The following is a 25932-nucleotide window of genomic DNA, read 5'->3' on the forward strand; positions in this document are numbered from 1 at the left end:
GGTTGGTGTTATAAAAACCAGGCACCACAGTTCAGAACATGTTATTTTTAGGGTCATCATAAAGTTGAATCTTAATAGAGTGAAATATTTTCATTAGGATGTGTAAGACATGTGGTCTGTGATTTCAAGCCAATTTAATCCAAGATTATTAAATTATTGCATTGTTGGTACTTGTATTAATTTTTAATTTTATTATATATAATGCAACAAAATAATCCCAATCAACCTAGAATTAGGAATTATTTCCTAATACAGTTATTTCATCTTGTGAAATTATAGTCATACCTTGATATATATCGCAGACAGTTTTTTTTTTTTTCAAATATTGTGCAATTTAAACTAAATTACTTATAGTTTCATGTTTTATTGAACCTAATATTTTTGTAGAAACCATGATACACTACAATTTAAAAGTCAGATTATTCAATTATGTCTTTAAATAAAAGTATAAACTGTATATGCATGGAATATAAAATAGTAATTTAGAATCCAGCTTGCGAAAAGGTACTATTGTGTACACTATGAAAAAACAATTCTACCAAATGTATTTTGTCTGTAAGTGGTTGAAAGTGGACAGTTAAAAACATTTAAAGAGATAATTCACCCAAAACGTACAACTCTGGTACAACCCTTCACTTGTTACAAACCCATTTGAATCTTCTGTTAAACACACACAAAAAATATATTTTTAAAAATGTTGGATACTGGTAACAATTAACTTCCATAGCATTTAGTTTCCCTATATATGGAAGTCACTAGCTCTGTTTCCATCCTGCTATTTTGATTATGGATTATTATATAAAACAATGCATGATAGAATCGCCAAGATGCGCATACATTTTGAACATCTGCATAAAAATCTTAGCAGGATAAACTTTTATCTGGTCAGAAAAAGTGCACATAAACTACAATAAAAACATTTTACCAAATACATTTTACCAAATAAAAAAAATAATGTGGTTTTGTTATAATAGATCATGTGATGGTAAAAATGTATGTGATGGGATGCATTTATGTATAAACCAGCAGGCTGACCACATTTTAAACATTTGTTTTGTTGTTTGTTGTTTTGGTGATTCTAAAATGCCTTAACTCTTGCTGTATTAATATTATTATATTATCAATTACCTCCAAAACTATCAATAGCATCTGTCCTCCACATCTCACACCTCCAAACACCACCACACATCCATTGCATGTCGGCATTGCCTTCTGAGGTAGTAATTTATAAAAGACTTTGTGAAAGAATAACGCTGCTTCTCCTACGACTGCAAATTCTGTTTTTCTTTTTGATATTTGGCACCAGTTTATCAGGAAATGACCGTTTTGTTCTCTTTGACTCATTGGATGGAAACATTCAAGGGTGCTTTATTTGCAAATCTTTTATGCAATATTCCAGTTTTCCACATAAATTTAATTTGCATCTTTGGATGGAAACATAGCGAATGATTACAGGTTTCTAACATTTAGGGCCCTACCATACATTCTGTGCAATATGGCGCAAGACGTGTATGACACGATTTGTTGCTATTTTCAAACCAGCATAACACTAATTTTCACGTTTTGCGCCACATTGTTTAATTAGCTAATCTATTGGTGCCACTTTGTGGACTCATGGGTGTGCTGATCTGAAACGGAGGTGTGTTAAGGCGCATTGTTGGCGTGTTGCTATTTTGAGAAGCTGAAATAGACTGATCAGCTGAAAGCAGGTCGGAAGTCCAGCGCAGAGCGCGTTAGTTTTGCCGGTTCATTCTGCTGTGGCGACCCCAGATTAATAAAGGGACTAAGCCAAAAAGAAAATGAATTAATATTATTTTCTACATAATTATATAAACCCCTGCCTCCATGCCTTCATCATCTCGGGAGGCTTTTTTCAGTTTATTCATGACCATCTGCATTTGTATAATGATATTATTATTAGTACTATTATTTATTAAGCATATTTATATTTGTTTTAATTTAAACAAGTTTAGATTTGTCCACCTGTCATGTTTTGGAGACGTATGCATCACCATATGTGGCATAAGAATAGGATATAACTATATGTTTGAATATACCTTTTTTGACCACACTTTGTTATTATTGTTCATTTATTAATTTGCTAAAAATTAGAACTGAATTCAGAAATAGCTTTGAAACCAATCTTTGCGCTTAAGAAACAAAATTAAATATTTAGGCTAATGGATGTCTTCAGCGGAGAATGTACAACACTGTTTCTTTATCCACAAAAGTAAAGGAGTAAAGTAAAGAATAAAAGTAAAGGGAAAGTAAAGAAGCCGAAAGCAGGAGGCTCATTCTTTATCCTCACTGCAGAAGGTCTGTTTAACTGTTTTCTCTCTAGTGAAGCGTTCAGTTTTTCCTCTTACAATGTCTGCCATGTAAATAGGAAATGCGCCATGGTGTAATAAGCACAACCCTGTTAGGCCATGCGCCAGGGCCCCAACCATATTTTTCCATCCTTAATATAGCAAAAGTGGATGTGCTTAATGCTTTTGCGCCATGTGCTTTTGCACCTAGATCGTTAAAATAGAGCCCTTACTATTCAAAATATCTTCTTTTGTGTTAAAAAAAAAAGAAAAACTCATAAAAATTTACAACCACTAAGGGTGTGTAAATCCATTAATTCATTAAAGAGCCCATATTATGGGTTTTTGAAAATGCCCTTCCATGTAGTGCGTAACACAGCTCTAAGTGAAGTGAAATATCCAGCTAAGGCTTAAATCTGTAAGTGTACAGTGTTTAAAACTATTGATTCATCTATAAAAGAGTCGACTCATAGTGCTTCAAACAAGTCGTCTTGATAACGAGTCATTAGGTGTTTCGTGATGACGCAGCTACGAAACACAAGTAGTTGCGAGCGTAAACCCGGGACATTTGAAACCTGCGGCCCCGCCCACTAACACAGAAAAAAGCCCCACACACACAGAGACGCACACAGACACCGGTCGAATGAAGTCACGCTGTGCAGATGGATACTATCGACAGCCTACCCAAAGATGAAAGCTCAGCATTATAGCCCAGAGTGCTTCTGGAAACTACATGCTTAAAAAGAAGACTTCATCAGTTTGTAAAAGGAAGGATCAGTAAAGACTGTCAGAACATGGATCAGTGCATCATGAATCAGTTTCTACCCCTATTTCACAAGTGTAAGTACGTGCGATTAAAATTGTTGCCTCGTTTACTCTAGCTTGCAAATTATGTATTTAGTTGTGTTTTGTTACTTGTAACCGTGTGTTCTGTATCAGGTTAACTCTTTATTTTCTCATATCGCGTGTAAAACCACGTTGAAAACGCGACGCCTGCCGCTTTGTTTACGGATCGCCAGCTATTCCTACACATGCAACGGTCAAGTTTCAAAATATTTCAGCTCAGGTTCAAGGGAGGTGTCTAAATTGCACCCAGCAAGCTGAACTGGCGCTCTAGTCTAGGCGAACGTTGAGTGTGTGTGTGTGTGTGTGTGTGTGCGTGTGTGCGTGCGTGTGTTGCGCAGGGCCGGTTCAGCAAGCTGAACTGCCGCTCTAGGTTAAGAACGATCACGCCGCCCTTAACCCGAAAGTGAAAACAAAAGTGACCCATTAGCAAAGTGAAGACGGGGGGTGTCGCAGATATAACTGAGGACGCGGGTGGTGAGAGAGGTGTCGCGGACGTCTCCCTCTCTATTGGTGTTGTGTCTTCTAAGGAGGAGGTGTGTGTGTGTGTGTGTGTGTGTGTGTGTGTGTGTGTGTGTGTGTGTGTGTGTGTGTGTGTGCGTGCGTGTGTGCGTGCGTGCGTGCGTGCGTGCGTGCGTGTGTGCGTGCGTGCGTGTGTGTGTGAAAAGAGCAGGTAGATGGTGACGTGCTCCTCGCCAGTTCTTGGACTTTTTGCTCAATAAAATAGTTAGTCGTCTGTTTTTTTTAAGTCCATCGTCTGTATTTACATTCACCCACTGGCAGCCAAAATCCACACCTTACACTATAAAGCGTGTATGCACTGTGACTACTTTTATATTATTGATTAGCTGCTGGGCATTTCACTCTGTCTCGTGCTGAAGGCTGTCAGTTTCGACCAATCACAGCAGGCTGTCATCGGTCCAATCAGCGCAGATTAGCTTCGCGCTGAGGACGGGTTTGGGTACAAATGAATCGCTGAACGAATCATATGGGAGTCGCTGGGGTAATTAGGTAAAAATAAATGCAGATTATAAGACCATGAAAGTGTTTTTTGACCTTGCATGCATATTAGACTGTTGTTGGAGACCCTTACAACCTAAATATGACCCTATTTCATGTATAATATGGGCTCTTTAATTTTCTTTTCGGCTTAGTCTCTTCATTAATCTAGGGTTGCCACAGCGGAATGAACTGCCAACTTATCCAGCATATGTTTTACGCAGCGGATGCCCTTCCAGCTGCAACCCATTACTGGGAAACATCCATACACACTCATTTACACACATACACTATGGACAATTTAGCTTACCCAATTCACCTATTGACTTTATTCTTCAATGCGTAGGTGCGCTCTTTTTTTGTTATTGTTTTAAAACTTCCGATTGAGTTGCCTATGGGAGAAATGACCAGGGATAATAAACGGCTGAAAACAGTCAAACTACTTGCTCTACAAACAAGTGTTTGCATGATTATACAGACAAAGCAGAATAATATAATAAGAAAATATCAGTTTGAAATATCAAGCAGCAAAACGAGCTGTTTTTAATGACTAAAACTGAATGGAAGTGAATCAGACCGGAAGTCTCAAGCCAAAATGATTCAAATGACTGCGAATAAGGTGAATAGTGCATGTTTTTGGACTTGTGGAGGAAACCGGAGCACCCCGAGGAAAACCACGCAAACACAGGGAGAACATGCAAACTCCACACAAATATGCCAACTGATCTAGCCGGGGCTCGAACCAGCGACTTTCTTGCTGTGAGGCGATTGTGCTACCCACTGCGCCACCATGCTGCCCTGGGTGTGGAAATAATAAGTAATATTTCATTCATATTTCAAAAACTCTTAACACCAGGTGTAAAATAAATGTACCAGAGGGCCAAATGAAACATTCCAGAAACCAGTTAAAGCTGATAACTGGAGTGCCCAATCCTATTCTTGGAGAGCTGCCTTTTTTTTGCAAAGTTCAATTCCAGTCCTGCTTCAACACACCTGCCTATAATTATCGGATGTTCCTGAAGATTTTAATTAGCTGGTTCAGGTGTATTTGATTAGGGTTGGACGTGGACTTTGCAGGAAGGTTGATCTCCAGGATCGAGATTGTGCATCGCTGGCATAAAGCCGTTGAAGCAGCTGCAATGAAGAAATCAATGAGAAATTTCTCAGTTTGGTTTATGCTGCATTTATTTGCTCAGCCACAGCTTTATCTGAATAATATCATTAAACGAAATCACTGTATACAGTATTCAGAAGTCTTGTTTATTTAGTTGCCCGTGGGTTTTCTGCACCTAAGCTCTCATTGAACCGCCGCTGTGGGTCAATCACACTTGGCAGTCGGAAACAAGTGCCCTTGATTTTTGAACTCTGCTGTAAGTTCAATTGGAAATTGTTTTGTCAGCAGTGCTGTGTGACTGCAACTGGACTGTATTTCTGCACAAACAACCCGGGAAGCAATTAGCCCATGTTTGTTTTGATCTTTTTTTATGTTTTGAGTGTTCGTGCATGACGCTCTAGACTTGAGCTAGTGGTAGGACAGCATGGCCTTATCGCAGTAGGATCCAGTCAACAGGGGGTCTGCTCATACTTTTACAGCTAATCCCATATGACTTTTCTTCTACTTCAATTTGCAAAAGGTTTTTTTTCTTCTCTTCTTTCCCTGAAAAACAGGAAATTAGGTTCACATTGCTTAGCTGAATATCAGGATGTTGCTAATAAACTCCAACTGCTGGTTGTGTATCTAATACATTCTTGTGATGCATTAAAGTCATTTGTTTGGGGTTTAAAGCTTTTAAAAATGTAATCAGGTAGTCTGTCTTGTCATGCAGAAAGACTCAGCCAAGCAAGTGTACCAGAATTCTGTGCTGTATAATAATGGTTTTGTTTTGTTTTGTTTTGTTTTGTTTTGTTTTGTTTTGTTTTGTTTTTCTTTTCTTTTCTTTTCTTTTCTTTTCTTTTCTTTTCTTTTAATTTAATTGAATTGAATTTAATTTAATTTAATTTAATTTAATTTCTTTATTATTATTATTTCTTTTTCCCATATTGTGCAGGTCTGGACAAATTGTCTAATATGTTTTAAATTATTATAAAATATTTCCATTATTTCACAACAAAGACTTTGAATGAGATAAATAAAAAACTAGTTCTACACTCAAGAGCTTTTTAAGGACAACATATGTCTTGAAAGGCAACATCTAAACAATACCTTTAGGTGTGGTAACTGTTAAAGAGGAATAATTGAATCTGGTAGAAACACACTCTTACAGTGAAAATTATGTATCATTTTATTTAATTATTTTGCTGTTTTTTTAACTGTTTAATGTGTATATGAATATCAGGATAATGGCTTCGCAATATGACTATAAAAATATAGAAAAAACAAAAAGTCTATTATTTTATATTATTTGTTTATTTCGTATTGTCACAAAATACATTATTTTCTGTAATACTTTTTCATTTATTTGACATCAATATTACATGCCATTATGTGGATGCAGATAACAAAAAACATGCATAACAACATTTTATTTAGAGATTTTTTTATTTTAAGTTGAACTGTAATTAATTATTCATTCATTTTCCTTTGGCTTAGTGCCTTTATTCATCAGGGGTTGTCACAGCGGAATGAACCACCAACGTATCCAGCATATAAGCAACGGATGCCCTTCATGCCGCAAACCAGTACTGGGAAACATCCATACACACTCATTCACTACAGCAAATTTAGTTTTTTCAATTCACATATAGCACACCTTTGGACTGTGCGGGACCAGGAGAAAACCCACGCGAACACAGGGAGAACATGCAAACTCCACACAAAAATGCTAACTGACCCAGTTAGTTTTCGGACCATATTATTCACAGACTATCAGCCTGCTATAACGTTAGATTGTGTATCAAAGCGGGGAAAAAAAACACTAGCATTAATGTTACCAATATTATGATGGACTTTTTCAGTAGCAAACTTGATTTTCTGAAGAAAAAAAAAATGTATATATATATATATGGTGGGGACATTTCAGTAGTCGTGGATATTGGTCGAGAAATGGCCCACCGTCCATGCTAAATCTAGGCTACGCCTAGCCTAAATCTAGGCTAAAATATTTTTAAAAAGTAATAGTCCTTTACATGTGATCAAAATATTTAATTCATTGATTTTACAGAAATCATTATCAGAATATGACATATCGTGATATGAGATTTTTGCCATATTTTTTATTTATTTAAACTGATTAAACAAATGACCCACTCAGTCATGATTTGCTCTTATATTCTGTAGATACTGATGGGTAATTGTTTACTAGCTACATCTCACTCTGTGGGATTCTCATTAATATTATTCAAATGTTGTATCATCTCCCCACGCTTTGGTGTGGGTCACGGCTGCTCTTTCCTGGTCCCCAGCCGACCGTAACACCCATAATTCCTATTATAATTCATATCGCTGACAGTACAGAGACGAAAGAGTGCCGTCTGGTGATAAATGACCCTGCCAATATCGAGAACCTGACTGAAAGGAGAGCAGAGCCGCTCACAGTCATCATTTGTGGGAGTCTGTGCGCGTGTGTAGCCGGTGGGAGGAGCCGCTTTCCTGCGATTGTCTGTCTGCGCTCTCGCTGCGCTCATTCCACTAAAGTTGCGTTCTCGAGACGTACTGCGCCGCGGAGGATTGCGCGTCGAGACACATACATTCTTTCTGATACCAAGATTTCCTTTGTTTCCCTTCTTTTTTGATGTCTTTCAAGATGACAGAAGAAAAGAATGTTCGACATTTAAAGCTGGTATGTGAGTATGTGGTCATGTCTCTGGCTGTGTTTTAGTTAGTTGCGCTTTGGAGAGGGGAATAGTTCGACTGTTAGATTTGAAGGTAGTTTATAACGCATCCTGAAGTAAACTAAAAGCGGAGAAGTTTGAGTAATCCTGTAAACCAGGAATGTGTGGCAAAACCTAGCGAGCTGCTTGTGTAGACACTGTTTTGGGGGGCATCGGAGGCGCTTGGGAATGCTGGCTAGGTAGTGGACACGATAGGGATTGAGAAACAGCGCAGGAGAGTCGGTGTGTTTTACTTCTTTTAACCTGCCTGTTCTCTGTTACGTTGCATTTCGACGTTATTACTGGATATGTGTAGATTTGTGTCTTTTTTGTTTGTGTTTGCTAACATTGCATTGTCGCTTTAGGAGCGATCCGCACTGATGTAGACAGAGATAAAGGGATGATTAGTGTTTTATAGGCTATAGTCTTAATGTACTGTATATCGCTTCCAGAGTGACAGTAATATATAATTTTGTGAATTTCTAAAACACTGAGTGTTTAATGTGCATCTAATTTCTATTAAGAGAAATAAAAAATAACATTATGGCTTTAAAGTAATTTCAATAGTAGAATTATAGTGTAACACACATAGTGGGAGAGAGAGAAAGACTAGTGATTCAAGTGAACATGGTTTAAAACAGTATTGTGTATTTCTATATGTGTTTAGTTATTCAGTAATACATCTATTTATTTATTTAACCCCTTTTAGCATTTGTATGGGGGGGGGGGGGGGTAGTGCAGATGTGTGGTTTTTCTCCTTGGGTCCAGGGCCCACTAGGGGGCCTCAGTAAACATTCAAGGGAGTCACAAAATATGAAACAATCTTTAAAAACAATACAACTTAAAATACATAAATGTAACATTTAACATTTCTTAGTTAAAAAAAGAAAGTAAAATAAAGTAAAAATAATTTTACATGCACTAGAGCTCTTCAAAACAAAGATTGAGAATTTAAGTATTTAAACTTTTTTTTGCTCTTCAGAGTTATTTTGTGCATCTTTATTGTGTTAAAAGCTGACAGAGCAGTGTGAGAAATGGATTTTATGGAAAACATATGAAGGCTGTGATATTGGTTGTCAGTACCTTTTAGTGTATATTTTATTATAGTTTTATAATATATATGATATATAGTTTTATAATTTTTTAGTTTAATAAATATACTTTATTTTCAGCATTTCTAACTAAAAAGCATTTAACAAGCTCGCCTGCTAAAACAAGATTAAAAGTGTTTATTTCAGTGTAAATAGTAGTTGCTTTGTATTTCTTTCATAGTAGCATTCCTCGCCAAGCTGTTTGATCATAGGAAACTCCTGTTGCTACTTTTTTCAAATTAGAACATAAATCCATCACCAGCGGTTTGGAGTTTTGATCACAGCAACCCAGTTGAATAGTTTTCATACCCCAGCTGTTTTCCGTTTGTAAGTGATTGTTTACACTTCTTTTTACATGTAGCATCTATTGTAAAGCATTGTCAAGCTTTCATCAAAGGCTGTCAGAGTCCTTAAACAGAAAACAGGTATAATGAGTTTTAATTGTTCTGCTGGCATGTTAAACACAGTGAAGGCAAACCAGCATTAAAATCTCATTTAACAGCTGTCAATTATAAAACATTATTTGGCAGATTGATTTGATTTGCATCTTTGTTGATGGAGTACTATACTGTTGGCTTACTTAACCTACAAGGCAGAACCATCTAACATTAATGTACTGAACACATAAAAATGATCTTTAGTGGCAACTTCATGTTCTTCGGTACAGTGCTGCCACCTAAAATATGGACAGTTAGTCCTTAAAAAAAACATGACTTTTATTCCACTGTGACTCTCCAGGCAAAACAAACTGAAAGCATGAGCGAACACTTGTTTTGAAGGCACCTCATTTTTATGCTCCTGTGACTCATGACTTGACACATTCTCTCTGCGGAATTACACATGAATAAGAAAGTAATGAGATGATACGAGGTACTGTGTCACAAAAGGCTCAAATTAATTGAACTGTGCTTCTTTTGTGCCCTTGCTGTTTTCCTTGTCACTGAGACAAGGTGTTTAGACTATTATCTGGTCAAGAGGCATTCACAAATTGCCAATTTGTGATTTAGTTCTGTAGCTGTAATTGTGCCTGCTAGGAAATATGTACTGCAAATCCAGAGAGTACATTGAACACCTTTTCAACTGGGACGACTGTTGGTTTAATTGATCCATTTGTTTTGCTGTGGGTTTAGCACAATGTGTCTGACATAGTTGTTCATAATATTTATTTATTTGTTTGTTTATTCAGTCAAAACATGATGTTTGCTTTTTGTTCAAATTACCTATTTAAAATGAACTGAAACATCTCAATTCCTGAGTTTATTTGTTTTATGTTCAATCTCCTTAAATTTGTACAAACTAATAAATCAACTTAATTCCTTCATATTGTCCCAATAAAAATTGGTTGTGCAAGTTTTTTTCAGTATACTTTTATTTTAGATATTTAGAAAAAACATCATTGATTAAATAACAATTATTTTCAGCAATTGAACTATATTCAGTACTAGAAATAATCATGTTAATGTAAAACACCATTTACTTTTGTAGCGCACCAATATGTACTTGCACATTTTTTATTAAACCACATATACACAAAAAATCAAATTCCTACTCAGTCTTAATCTTAGCAAGGCCACATTTGGTGAAAGAAAATCCAGTAAAATATCAATATTGTGAAATATTATTTTTAATAATACTCTTTTTGTTTGAAAATATATTAGGTATAGGGATGCTCCGATCGATCGGCCAGAGATCAGTATCGACCTAAAATCACATTTTATGGTACTTGCTAATCTGGCTGATTTCATAAATCAATCACAATTGTTTGTTTACGAGTTTACAATAGAGGACAAGCAGAGAAGAACTGAAATCTTTTTGCATATCAGAACTGAAAGTTCTGTGTTTTCAACAATATTGCAAGGTCAATAAAACCTGGCTGAAAATATTAGGGAAATAAAATAAAAATTTTACTTAAATATTTAATTGCATAACTTATCGCGTTATACTTATTGCAGTAAAACAGTAGTTTTGAACCTATTTCCTCTTAGTAAATAAGTAATGGATTTATAGCTGGGCATTTGAACTTCTAATCCATCAAATATGCGCTCCAAACTTCATTGAGACATTTTGAATTCTTCCTCCATCAATTGCAGTTTTCAAAATTGTTTTGTCAGTGATTTTTCTTACCAATATTTTGCATCTGTTTTCTCTATTATTTTCTGTAAAGCTGCTTCTGACCTTAACTTGTCCACACTGAATGGTTATAAGAGACATGTTTAAGGAATTATATGCAGCTTTCTTCATTTATTTACTTAAGTAGCATACTCAGAGGGAAAATGTTACTTGTATCGGCCGATCACCATGACAAGGGATTGGTACTTAGTATCGACTGTAAAAATCCTGATCGGAGCATCCCTGATATTAGTATTTGATACATATGTATAAAGATTGTAATGTCAAAGCTGAATTTTCAACAGCCATAGCTACAGACATCACAAATCATTATAATATGGTGATTTGATGCTCAAACATTTGTTGAAAAAAAAAATGTTGTTCTAGTTAACATTTGCATGGAACTCAGATTTTTTTTAAGTCAGGTTACATTTCCTTTGAGATCTGGTTCACATGCTTAAAATTCATTGCAATTTCCTTATGCTTAAAATACACTGCAGTTCCTAAATAAATCAGGAGTTTGGCAGTTTAACCTCCCTGCGTTTGAAGCATGAAGGTGTGGCTGTATTTGACAGTCTGCATTGTTGTCAACATTCCATGAGGAACTCTGTTATAACCTCAGTAAACAAACAATGTCTTTTTCTTAGCGTTTAAAGCTCGCACCCTTCCTGTCGATAACAGTTAGTGTAATATTTTTAATCCACTGTACACACAGCCCTCAACAGCTGTATGCTCCTCCATCTTTCACACTATTATTTGTCCTTAATGGAGATTGAATACATTGTGTTAACCTACGAAGAGCTTCATGCACCTTTGTTTAGCTAATGTTGATTGTACACAGCAAAATAAATCATATTTCATCTTCTTTGCTTGCAGACTAGATTGAATGTGAGGAGATTGCAAATGTGTTGCACAAATATGGTTTGAAAACAAGTAATTTTTTTCATTTGTGCTGACTGCGTTCATTAGCACACATACTATACTGTTTAGTGCTGGTAGTGCAGTTTGATTTATGAAAAAATTTAATTTGTTAGAAATAAAAATAAATAATAACCCCATATCTGCAACAAGGCAATTAATTCAAATGAAATTGCAAAAGCTGCAAGTGTCATGCACATCTTGTTAGAGAAGCACGGTTGTGTGATCAGTAGTAAATCTCATTCAAACACCAGAGGGAGCTCTCAAGCAAAAACTGCAAACACCTATGAAGAAGAAACCTAGGAAATGCCCATAGCATTGCATTGTAAACAGAGGATTGAACTGCTTTTATTGATTCAGCGTGACTAATAATCACACGGCTGTGGAATTAGGGCTGGGCGATTAATCGAAAAGTAATTAAAATCGACATTCTGAACCTATAATCGACCAAATTTTTCCAGGTCAATTTTTTCAAATACTTTCCCTATCGTGTGTGGAGTCATGTAACCCCGCTCAGTTTACACTTCTGCGTCAAGCGCAGCGTATGGTCTAGCGCAGTCTTTATGCGTTCGCATACCTCTCACCGTGACTGTCACCGATGCTGACCTCTCAAAAAATTTAACTACACGACGCGACAATGCATAGCACAAGCTCTGTGATTGGTCGGCTTGGTAACATTGACAAGTGTGGGTGATGCGGAGAGGGCAAAAAAATAAATAAATAAGAATCGTTCGTTAATCATAATCGAGTTAAAATGTTAAGTTAATCAAGATTTTGATTTTAGGCCAAATTACCCAGCCCTACGTGGAATAATGTCCCAAAATGATTTATGATTATACCTAAGCAGTGTTTTCGAAAGTTCTTGCATTTATATACCTCAACAGATGAAACTTTAAAATGTGTAAAAATAAATGATATACTGTAACTTGAGCAGATCTAAATGTAATGCAATCAACATTTTAATTCAGTTTCACATTAAGATTTAACTGTAGGGAGGCATTTTGGCCCCTTTATCTTGGGGTTATTTTTTTCAATATATCTAATGATATCATCAGTAACAGTAGGATTCACTGCAGCTACATCATAGAGCCTGAAATTCAGCTCACATAGAGCTCTGTTGAGAGCCTCAAGAGGGGCCGGCTGGGGACTGTGTCTGGATTGGACTGGCTCTGAGAGAAGCGTGAAGGGTACATTTTGCACAGTCCCTAGCAGGCGCTGCTCTGATCGGGTCGCTCACGGAGAGGCGACGTGAATCTCAGGGCTTTGTGGTGTAAGGTCGTCGTGTACCTACGTAATAAAGGTGTCGCATATTGATCACATTCTGGTAGTCACATGTATTATTCAGACCAAGATGATTCTGTTCAATTCTTTTGTTATTCCTCAGTGCCGTATACTGTGTATTCATGAGATATCAAGGTTTAAGTGGTCATGATCCGGGGTTTGTTTGTTTGATTCATAGTCAGCTCAAGCACACGGCATTAAGACAAGGGCATGTATTATAAATGAGGATCAACACCAGAATCTGTTGACTAACTTGAGCAAAATGAGTCTAGCTCTTGTTCTTTCTTAAACAAGATACATATATTCATGCATTGTTTTATTTTGGTTCACTACAGTCCACTACTGTTTTTACCAAGGGGTATATATAAAATCATCTGACACTGAAGTAATTGTTGACAATTCAGAATGGTTAAGGAAAAGAATTCATTAATAAATTATCTTGCATGTTTTTTATTACATTGCAATTTTGTAACCTTGGAATTATAAGGTTCTATCTGCGTTCTAAATGATTTTGAGATATTGAACTTCAAAGATTTTGAATTCCATATAGCAAACAATATGTGTGTAACAGTTCTCTTTTATACATTAACATGACAGAGACCCTAAATGTACGCTAAATGTAAATTATCCAAGTTCTCTCAAATTTGCAAATTGGGGTAAAACAAACATGGCAAATGCAGATAAAACCTTCTAATTCTAAAAAAAATATTTTCTGCTTGGAATTATAAGGTTCTATCTGGCAGATCATTCATTGAAGCATTACTTTTCAAAAAATACAACCAATCTGCTTATTCATTTAATTTAACAAGTAACAGCATGTTGATGTTGGAGAAAGTAAAATGCTTGCTTTCTATAACATTTATTTAATGTTTTAAGATGACTATTTTTTCCTGCTCATATTTTTCTTACACAGCTGTGCTCATTTTTTTGTCCAGTGCAGATGTTAATTTTATGTAATTAATATGGTAAGATTTATTGAATTAAATGCTTTATATAAATTATTGAATTAGATTTATTGAATTATATGCTTTATATGAATTATTGAATTATATGCTTTAATTGAATTATTGAATTATATTTATTTAATTATATGCTTTATATGAGTTATTGAATTACATGTATTGAATTATATGCTTTATATGAATTATTGAATTACATGTATTGAATTATATGCTTTATATGAATTATTGAATTATATGCTTTTATTGAATTATTGAATTATATTTATTTAATTATATGCTTTATATGAATTATTGTATTATATTTATTGAATTAGATGCTTTATATGAGTTATTGAATTATATTTCTTGAATTAAATGCCCCATGAATTAAATGTGTTTGCCCTTCAAGGCTTAATATCACATTAAAAGACTTTAAAAGAAACAGACATGAGCAAATGAGTTTAATAAACACTGAAAAATGTTTCACTGACTATATTTACACAAATGAAAATGTTTCACGTTTAATATATTACATTTTTTAATAACTGTTTCTTTTTCAACAACAATCTTAAAGTCAAAAAAAAAAAAAAACGCTTCTAAATCATCACATTTTCACACATCTTTTCAGTTTCAGGTTTCTTCTAAGTTTTGTGTGCCGCAACATTATTTAGTGAACTAAATTTAGTGATTTTGTGTTTCTTTCTGGTTTTTCCCACTGTCAACAAGGCAGTCCGGAGAAATGACAAAAGCTAATCCTGATTGGTCCTCGTGCGTGCATTCGAAATGCAGATTCACTCACAGAAAGAACCTCATAGGGCCAAGCTAGAGTTCAACTTTGTAGATAAACAAATTTTATCTTTTAAATAAAAGTTCTAAAATGTAAACAACTAATACAAAAATTATTTCGGCTATATTTTTTAAATACATTTTAAGGTCAATATTATTAGCCCCTTTAAGCTAATTTTTTTTCAATAGTCCACAGAACAAACCATCATTATACAATAACTTGCCTAATTACCATAACCTGCCTAGTTAACCTAATTAACCTAGTGAAGCCTGAAAAATATCTAGTGAAATATTATGTACTGTCATCATGGCAATGATAAAATAAATCAGTTATTAGAGATGAGTTATTAATCTCTCAGTATTATTCCCTCCGTTGAACAGAAATTGGGGAAAAAATAAACGGGGGGCTAATAATCTAGGGGGGGGGGGACTAATAATTCAGACTTCAACTGTATATAATCATCTGGCACGAAAGTAAGGATTGATGTAAGTTCAATAATAAATAATTTATTATTTATAATTTTTGCTGTATTTTAAAGCAGTTAAAAGTTGAGTTCTTTGAAACTTTTGAAAATTTTTATGTGCAGAGACTATTATACAAGCGGCAATCACAATCAAGACAAACAATGTATCACACTTAAAAGTTAATTGACTTTCATACACACCAAAATGATGCATGCTAATTCTCAGGACAACAGCAAATACTGTAATCTGCAAGAGGCCTGAGACTATTTTTTTGTTGTTGTTGTTGCATTTTTAAGACCTCATCTTCAAGCATAACTACTTCTAGTACGTAATTCCAAATGTGTACTGTGTTCACTGAACCAAGCCTTAGATCAAATCATTCTGTTAAAAAAAATCTTTCTCTCTTCATCACCCCAGTATTTTACCTCTGATCCTCATCGGATGGTTTCACAGCCTCCGGCCCCGTACCGCCTCTAAATTTTAGTTTGTGCATGTCACATTTCTGAGTGCATTCTCCAAAAAAAAATGCGACTTAATTGGATTTTCTGCCTATGTTGATCTCCATCCCGCCGTTCCCAGAGAGAGTGCTGAGCTGTGAGACGCTGGGAGTGAGATAGACGGTTGACTCTCACAGGACCGCTGACCCCAGAGGCGGGTGCTCATGTACAGGCTGTTCCACTGCAGCTTTTGCCACTTCCTCCAGCAAACAGCAGCTCAGCAGGAAATGGATCTGTTCAGCGCCTGGGAAGCATCCGCAGAGACCCAAAGCACTAGCACATCCATTTCAAATCATGGGTTTGTAAGTGCTCCGGGAAGGGTTAGGCTGTCCAAAAAAAGGCTGTTTTAATTAGTCGTCGTAGGCAGAATCTGCTGACTTTTTTACATTTTAGGGCTGATTTTGTGGAATGAGTTTAAACGTGGCCTTTGAGATTAGTTGTTATTGATGTTGTCAGATTACGTGAAATGTGATGTTTCAGCTACATAAATGTGTAGACGTTAAGTGGACCAGATGCTGTTTTCTATTGTTTGATACCCAGATAGTGTATTAGGGGTGAATGATATGACAATATACTATATAAAATATTCCAGCAAGCATTTTTTGTTTTTAAAAGATGTCTAATAGATGTCTAAACATAGTCGTCTTGGCTAAAAAAATGCTAAATTTGGGCTGTCAGTGAAACTCTAGGCCAAAACTAGACTAGTCGTCAAATAAACAGAAATGAAGGACTACACATATAAAGTCTGTCTAATCTGTCTATTTGATGACTAGTCTAGTTTTGGGCTGTTCTTTGATGTCTGTTAGATATTCACTGATGACCCAAGTTTATAATCCGTTTATAGTTTAAAGTCTATAGATGTTTACATTAGATGTCGCCTGAGCTGTTGTTGTCTATTGGAAGGAATGCATCAATAAAGCCGCCATTTTAGTAAAGGGTAGTGATCCTTTGAAATTAATGTGGGACCAAGGTGCAGCGGAGGACTGGCCATCCAGAGGCAGAGATATATACACATATATCTATGATTGGGAGTTTTCCCGGTGGTCATTAGTCAAAATTGTTTTAAATTACGAAAATTATAATTTTACATTACTTTTCCACATAGATGGATATGTGACCGCACAGGCATTCCTGACAAAGAGCGTGTGTTTGTGTGCATGGAAATGTATTATCTCTCTCCCTGTTAAATTTGATATAATCCATGTTGTGAAACACACCCCTTCTTCTGCTTTCACTTCTCATTCTAACGGAGGGAGCGTTTTGTTTGTGAATGAATCTCTATAATGAACAACTCGTTCGCTTAGCCAACAATAATACAAGTTTCTAGCACAGCAGCATTTTGTTGTCTTATTTCATTTACATTGTTTGCTTATTTTGTTCAATAAACTAGCATAAGCCTAGTATTTAGTGCGAGTTGGTGCTACTTTACCTTATGGTCCGTGCAGTAAGAGACTGTATTACCATCAATACTTGTTGAGCACAAAAGTTCGTAACATACAAAAGTGTAAAAAACTTAATCTTACCTATGAAATGTTCTGCCTTTGTGCTTTGTTTTCTTTGTTTGCTTGATACTACACCGTACACAGGTAACTAAAATCCAGCATCTTCCTTGGCTTTAGTCTTAACTAGTGCAGTTGAATGACTTTTGTGCTGGGAGCACTGTACAAATGTGGAGGCAGCTATTACGCACGCTCAGGGTCTGTATGTGATATCTAGTGTATATATCTATGGTTTTAGCCAAGCTGTGTACGTTTAGATGTCCATTAAATGTCTATTAAACAAAATTGTTTGCTGGGGTGGATTTTCAATTTTGATTAAATGTTTGGGAATTTAACAGTAAAAAGGCTACAGTAAAAATCTGTAACAGTAAGTTTCCATCATGTTGTCCCAAAACAAATTGATTGTGTGGAACACAGCATTTTTTACAGTGTACAGAATACATATAATGTTACATATAATGTTGATAAATAATGTTTTTTGCATTACTTTAGTGTCGTGTGTTTTACCATGATTGTGTTTAGTAGTTGTGTGAACTCCTTCTATATATTAGTATCTTTTTCTGCTTGTGGGAAAAGTTGATTGTGATTAGCATGGCTTCATCATGTGATTTTCTTATCCACATTTGCTTATAGTTGTGATTTTGTCTGTGTAATAAAGCTGTGTTGTGTAGATGGTAGTACTTGCATTGGTGCATGACTATAAATTAATGAAATATTGTAATTTACCATAACATTTTTATTTTTATTTTTTTCATTCCTGCCATATTTTTTTAGGGTAAAATTCTGGCACTACTGCCAATTTAGTTTATTTAATTCACCTGTACTGCATGTCTTTGGACTGTGGGGGAAAACGGAGCATCGAAGGAAACTAACACAAACACGGGAAGAACATGCAAACTCCACAAAGAAATGCCAACTGACCCAGCCGGGACTCTGGGACAGTGCTAACCACTGAGCCACTATGTCTCCCTTGAAATTGAAACATATATGTCATTTCAAAGGGTTTTATGTTAAATTATACTTTTATTTTGCATTTATACAACTGTATGGCGCTATGGGTGGACTTCAAAATTAGATGGAGGAAATTCAATAAAACACCATATTTCATGTCCTTTCACCACAATTCAACACTGTTTTATGTCATTTCAAAAGAGTTGACACCCATATGTACAGTTGAAGTCAGAATTATTAGCCCTCCTTTGAATTTTTTTTCTTTTTTAATTATTTCCCAAATTATGTTTAACAGAGCAAGGAAATTTTCACAGTATGCCTGATAGTATTTATTCTTCTGAAGAAAGTTTTATTTGTTTTATTTCAGCTAGAATAAAAGCAGTTTTTAATTTTTTAAAACCCATATTAAGGTCAAAATTATTAGCCCCTTAAGGCTATATATTTTTTCGATAGTCTACAAAACAAACCATCATATACAGTAACTTGCCTAATTACCCTAACCTGCCTAGGTAACCTAATTAACCTAGTTAAGCCTTTAAATGTCACTTTAAGCTGTATAAAAGTGTCTTGAAAAATATCTAGTTAAATCTTATTTACTGTCATCATGGCAAAGATAAAATAAATCAGTTATTAGATATACAGTAAGTTATTAAAACTATTATGTTCAGAAATGTGTTGAAAAAATCTTCTCTCCGTTAAACACAAATTGTGGAAAAAAATAAACATTGGGACTAATAATTCAGAGGGGCTAATAATTCTGACTTCAACTGTATATAATGTATCAGAGGAGAGTGATAATATGTATAAAATAAACAGTAGGAATTTTCAATTTGGATTTTTTTGTTATCTCAAGATCATGGGTAATGCATGGATCTGTTATACTTGCACATATTACATTTGATTTTCAGTTTACTTTTACTTAATACGTAACTTTGTTTATACAAATAATACAATGCGCATTTTGTTATAATTGTGTTTATTTAGCCATTTAAGCACAAAAAGAACTGACTTCAGGATCACATGCTGTCTGTGTTTGTATTATTTTGGGATACATCTGAAAATAGCATTTTAGTTTCAGAGCACTCATTGTCCACACTAGCATTTTCTGAAAAGTTTCTCATCCTGGCTGAGACATCACAAAATAATACAATTATCTTACTGCATGAAGTGTAATGAAAGCTCACTCTAGGATGATGCAGAGAAACCCAGTATAGTAAAGTGCTTTCAGAAATTCTTTTGGCATGATCGTTTAATTAGCAAATATTTCACCACTAACTGGTGCATTCAGATTGCACTCCATTTTATTTACATTTAAGGTCTATAACACAATTTCCCTTATGTTTTGCCACAGGACAGCAATTAAATAAAGCAAGTAAAAAAGCATGAAGCACATTATGAAGAAGTAACATTTATCTACCAGCAGTTTAAATAGTAAATAGCACAAAGCATGCACATGAAGAACTGCATGATTTACAGATTCTGCTTTAGTATTGTAAGAGTTTTAAAATAGTGAAGATGCCACTTTGTTTTAGAAATGGTAGTATCATCTGTGAGGTAGTACAATATAATGTTGTATTTGTAGTAGTTAAATAAAATGCTCATATTAACACTTAATAGCTGTAAAAAATTATTAGAGATTCATTAGCATCCTGTCTTCTAAATGCTAACTGCTAGGCATTCACAGTGTGGACAGAAGCCCTAATGTAGAAAAACACAATAATAATCTTAGATTTAGCACATACTGTAGATGTAGCCTAAACGAGATGTTTTTGTGTGTACCCACATTGTATGCTTTATAGCCAGCAAAACAATTTTCTTTTTGTTCGTTTTTTAACAGCTTAAAATAAGACTTGTTTCCTTTTGGGGGTTATTATCGGTCGTTTGAAAGTAAGTTGTTAGTGGATGAACTGTGAGCAGAATAATGCAATTCATTTTATTATTATTTTTTTTTTTACATTGGAACTACCAGAATTCTATACTAGAATGGCCATAGCGGTCATTCTAACTATTTATATAAGACTGCGAAAATATTGATATTCAAAGTTTCTAAGATTTTAGAATTAAGCTTTGAATGTCTGTTATATCTTATGAAGTCATTATCTTCTTTATATTTTTCTTTAATATTGCCTTTAATTTTGTGTGGCATGGTGGCTCAGTGGTTAGCACTGTCGCCTCACAGCAAGAAGGTTGCTGGTTTAGGTCCTAGCTGGGTCAGTTGGCATTTCTGTGTTTGCATGTTCTCCCCGAGTTGGCATGGCGTTCTCCTCCAGGTGCTCCAGTTTTAGATTAGATTAGATTAGATTCAACTTTATTGTCATTACACATGTACAAGTACAAGGCAACGAAATGCAGTTTAGGTCTAACCAGCAGTGCAATAGCAGCAAGTGCAGGATACAGGTATAAGTTATAAAGTGCAGTTATAGAAAAACTATGGTAATATTTACAGATGGATGTACTATCAACATTATATACAGGTTGTATTAGCTATGAACAGATTTACAATAAATGAATATATGTACAGGATGCTATTAATAGCAGAAGTGTGCAGATAGATAAACATAATTACAAATGTCCATGTGCAGTGGGTATGTCCAGTTCAGATAAGTGAATCAGTGCAATGAATATGTGCAAACTTTAATGTGCAATGTTAAATAGTGCAGTGATTGTGAGGAGTATAAGTTAGAGGAGTGTGGGGGTGTATTGGAGGGGCAAAAGAGGCAGTGAGGGGCAGAGGTCAAAAGGAAGACAGCTCTGGGGAAAAAGCTGTTCCTCAGTCTGCTGGTTTTTGTCCGGGGGAGCCTGAAGCGCCTGCCGGAAGGCAGGAGAGAAACAGTCTGTGAGCAGGGTGAGAGGTGTCCTTAAGAATACTGCGTGCTCGGCGCAGACAGTGTTTCTTCTGGATGTCCTCAATGGCTGGCAGTGTAGTCCCTGTGATGCGTTGGGCAGTTTTCACCACCCGCTGCAGTGCCTTACGCTCAGCAACAGAGCAGCTTCCATACCAGACTGTGACGCAGTTGGTCAGGATGCTTTCTATTGTGCATCGGTAGAAGTTCACCAAGACGGCTGATGAAGCTGGTTCTTCTTAAGTTGCCTCAAGAAGAATAGGCGCTGGTGAGCCTTCTCGACCAGGCTGGAGGTGTTGGTGGTCCAGGAAAGGTCCTTAGAGATGTGGGTACCCAGGAACTTGAAGGATGAGACAGGCTCCACGGCCATCCCATTAATGTGGATGGGATCATGTGAGCCTGTTCGTCCCTTCCTGAAGTCCACAATGAGCTCCTTGGTCTTGCTGGTGTTAAGGAGCAGATTATTGTCAGTGCACCAAGTGGCTAGATGCTGTATCTCCTCCCTGTAGGCAGTCTCATCATTATTGCTGATTAGACCAATCACTGTGGTGTCATCTGCAAATTTGATGATGGTGTTGGATCTGTTCACAGGCCTACAGTCGATGGTAAAAAGGGAGTAGAGGAAGGGGCTCAGCACGCAGCCCTGTGGTACACCAGTGTTGAGTGTGACGGTGGTGGAGCAGATGTGGCCTGATCTAACATTCTGAGGTCTGTTAGTCAGAAAGTCCATAACCCAGTTGCAGAGAGACGCGTTGATATCCAGGTCTCTGAGTTTGATCAGTAGCTTAGAGGGTATGACAGTGTTGAATGCTGAGCTGAAGTCAACAAACAGCATTCGTGCATAAGTGTTTTTATTGTCCAGGTGTGTGAGGACAGAGTGCAGTGCTATGGAGACGGCATCTTCTGTGCTCCTGTTGCCACGGTAGGCAAACTGATGTGGGTCCAGTGTGGATGGCAGAGAGTCTTTCAGATGTGCCAGGACCAACCGCTCGAAGCACTTCATGATGATGGGTGTGAGTGCTACAGGGCGGTAGTCATTCAGGCATGTTGGGCTGGAGTGTTTGGGCACTGGCACAATAGAGGTGGTTTTAAAGCATGTTGGCACAGTTGCTAGGTTAAGCGACAGGTTGAAAATGTCTGTGAATACCCCAGCGAGCTGTTCTGCACATGCTTTGAGGACGCGCCCAGGAATACCGTCTGGTCCAGCAGCCTTACGCACATTGATCCAACTCAGTGCGGTGTAGACTTCTGAGGAGGTGAGTGTGATAGGTGAGTGTGGTCGGTGGAGGTAGTGGTTCCTGGTGTAGGGTTCTGTATGGTCTCTTTCAAAGCGGGCATAAAAGTCATTTAGCTCGTTCAGGAAGGAGACATTTGTGGCTGTGGGGTGGACTGGCTGGGTTTGTAGTTGCTGATGGCCTGGATGCCCTGCCACATGCGCCGAGGATCAGAGTTGGAAAGTGTTTCCTCTAGCTTTAGCTTGTAGCAGTGCTTGGCCTTTTTGATGCCCCTCTTCAGATTAGCCCTGGAAGTGCTGTAGGCCTGTGCATCCCTGATCTGAATGCAGTGTTGCGTGCCTTCAGCAGGAGGCGCACCTCCTTGTTCATCCATGGCTTTTGATTTGGGTATGTGGTGATCTGTTTCTGGGTTGTAACCTGTCTATGGTGGTGTTGATATATTCCGAAACAGACGAAGTGTAACTGTCAATGTCCTGTGTGAGAGCCACATGTGGCCTGGGAAGCAAACATACTCCAGTCTGTGTGTTCAAACCTGTCCTGGAGTGTGGAGTCCACCCCCGCTGGCCACACTTTGATGGTCTTTACTGATGGCTTCACACGGTTGACGATGGGTGAGTACTTGGGGGTGAGAAACAGACAAAGGTGGTCTGATTGACCCAAGTGGGGGAGGGGGGTCACAGCATATGCTTCAGCCATGTTTGTGTAAACTTGGTCTAAAGTTTGTTTCCCCTTGTGTGGCAGAAAATGTTTTGATGGAATTTGGGGAGCACTGTCTTTAAGTTTGAGTGATTAAAATCCCCCGCAACAATAAAAGCAGCCTCCGGGTGAGCAGTCTGTTGTTGCTGATGGCTGCATGAAGTTCATTCATAGCGAGCTTGGCATCAGCGTCGGGAGGGATATAAGCGGCAGTTATTATGGTGGAGGTGAACTTCCCTACAATTCAAAGACATGCGCTATGAATGAGGTGAATTGAATGAACTAAATTGTTTGTAGTGTATGAGTGAGTGTAAATGCAAGAGTGTATGGGTGTTTCTTAGTACTGGGTTGCGGCTGGAAGGGCATGCGCTGTGTAAAACATGCTGGAATAGTTGGCGGTTTATCCACTGTGGCGACCTCTGAAATAGGGACTAAGCCAAAGGAAAATAAATGAATGAATGAATAAATGAATGGCCAAACAAAGTGTTTTCATCAAAGTAAAATGCAGTTTTAAAATGTTTGAAAGACAAGTTATGTTTTTGCTTTCAAAAGTTGGTTTTTGCTAGCAAAGAGTGCCTAGGCAACTGGGCACGCATATTCATTGGCATAGGAAAAAGCGAAATGTAATTCGGTCAATTGGACGGTTATGACCATTCAAGGTAGAAATACTCAGAACTCTGTTGTGTTTTATTATTTTGATAAAATAACATTGAGTATGTTTACATGGACAGCAATAATCAGATTTTAATACGATAAGACACTACTCTGATTAAGAGTCTACCGTGTAAACAGCTATCTTTGATTAATTTAATCCAATTAAGGTCATAATCGAACTAAACAGAAATCAGATTAAGACATGTGGGTATGCTGATTTTAGTCGCATTGTTGAAGTGCAGTACAGACATGTAAACACCTTAATCGAGCTATTACCGTCGTGTAGCATTTTCTGTGCATTTTGCAACAAGATATTCCAAATACACACACGGCTGTTTGACACTATACTCTGCACCTCACCACAGGACCACAGACACCCGCATCATGAAATGCAGTTTTTTTCCCATATGGCATCCATCAGTTCATACTCGCAGGGGGCATGCATGAAATGTTCCTGAATAAAAGTGAAAGTGCCAAATTGCAGTTAAAGTTGACAAATTAAAAAATGAAACACCCGGAATTACATGAAACTCCGGAGGAAACATGGATAGCGTGGTGATGCAATGGCGTTAATCGAATTATGTGCTATAACATGTAAAACGGGATCATGAAAGGAACATTAAAAAGCAACTCATGTAAACACCTTAATCATATTATTGACTACTGACTACTGATGTCCATGTAAACACTCATTGTTAGAATTAAATATACCAATGCTATGCCAAATCACAACTTTTTGATTTAGTTGGTAATTTGTATGAATTTATTCAATCTCATTCGTACATTTTAGTATGATTTGTCAATCTCCCAATGACAATTGGGTTTAGGGGCGGGGTTTGGTGCCATGCCTACTTTTACAAATCAAACAGTTCATATTGAACTCATAAGATTTACCCACAAAACTACAAAACGTAAAAGTTCACAGGTTGTGCTAAATATATACACATTTAGTAATAGTCAGGGTATTATTCATATGGGTTTTATTCCAGTTTCCACTAATAACTAGTGACTTATTACCTGCTAATTATTAAGAGATTTACTGTTTATTAGTGTCACGATCACCAGCGATCCAGGCTTGCAGATTGCTGGTATACACATGCACCTTCACCCTGCCTACAATTCTGTCATTTTATGAACTAAATATCCCATCATGCACCTCACTCTCACACCTGTTTCAGAATCTACATTGTTACCACATACTGTTGGGGCTGAGTTTTGTTGTTGGTTTATCCCTGGGCTGTACATTTCAAAGCGTTTCCGGTGTTTAGTCTTTCAGTGTTCCGTGATCCTTGCATGTTTCTATATTTTTGTTGTTTGCTGCCTGTATCAACCATTTGCCTGTATTTTTTACTATGATCTTGGATTACCTTTACGCTTCTGTTTGCTCCCTGTTTTACCATTGCCTGTCTGACACCTTTTAATAATGCTGCATGTGGATCCTTACTCCCGACACACTTTGTTTTACCCGACTCCCCTTGGTAACAGTTAATATTTAAAAATATGATCTTATTCTACATCCACAATACCTAAACCCAACTACTACATTACTAACTATTAATAAGCAGCAAATTTGTAGTTTACTGTGCTGAAAGTCTTAGTTATTAGTTTGTAAATAGCAGATATTGTACCTTAAACAAAGTGTGACGCTGATTATTTACAGTATAACATAACTTTCTAGAATAATTCACACAAAGCATAATGGGGTTAGGAAAACGGTTTATATATGATCAACATCATCATACCATCTAGCCCTAGTATAGCGTACACAAAAAGCAACATCTGCTCCATCTATAAGCTGGTGAAGGCCGAGGTGAACATATGGGTGTAATCGGCAGTGGTGGTGTGGAGGTGGAGGCAGGCGAGAGGTCAAGAGTTTCCTCCGGCATCTGACGGAGGCTCCCACTGTGCCTGTTAAGAGCCAGCTGCCGTGTGCAGGTTCGTACGCATGTGTCTGCATGCATCCTGTGATCTCACCTGGCACGGTGGTCAGGCACTGGCGTCATCCATC

The 25932-nt window shown here is 36.9% G+C and overlaps 1 protein-coding gene across 5 annotated transcripts in view; it reads left to right on the forward strand.

The window, feature by feature from the left end:
* The window catches only part of mid2 (midline 2), a 288228-nt gene that overhangs the window by 103293 nt on the left and 159003 nt on the right, over positions 1–25932 (forward strand). For 3 of the 5 annotated variants that reach the window (XM_056471721.1, XM_056471720.1, XM_056471724.1), the window contains exon 1: positions 7757–7927. The exons of the other annotated variants lie outside the window; for them this stretch is intronic. The gene's annotated coding sequence lies outside the window, so the exon portion shown is untranslated. Of the gene's footprint in view, positions 1–7756; positions 7928–25932 lie in introns of those variants that run through there. 5 annotated transcript variants of the gene reach the window in all.

The sequence above is a fragment of the Danio aesculapii genome, chromosome 14, assembly GCF_903798145.1.
Source record: "Danio aesculapii chromosome 14, fDanAes4.1, whole genome shotgun sequence".
In the NCBI taxonomy this organism is placed as follows: Eukaryota; Metazoa; Chordata; class Actinopteri; order Cypriniformes; family Danionidae; genus Danio; species Danio aesculapii.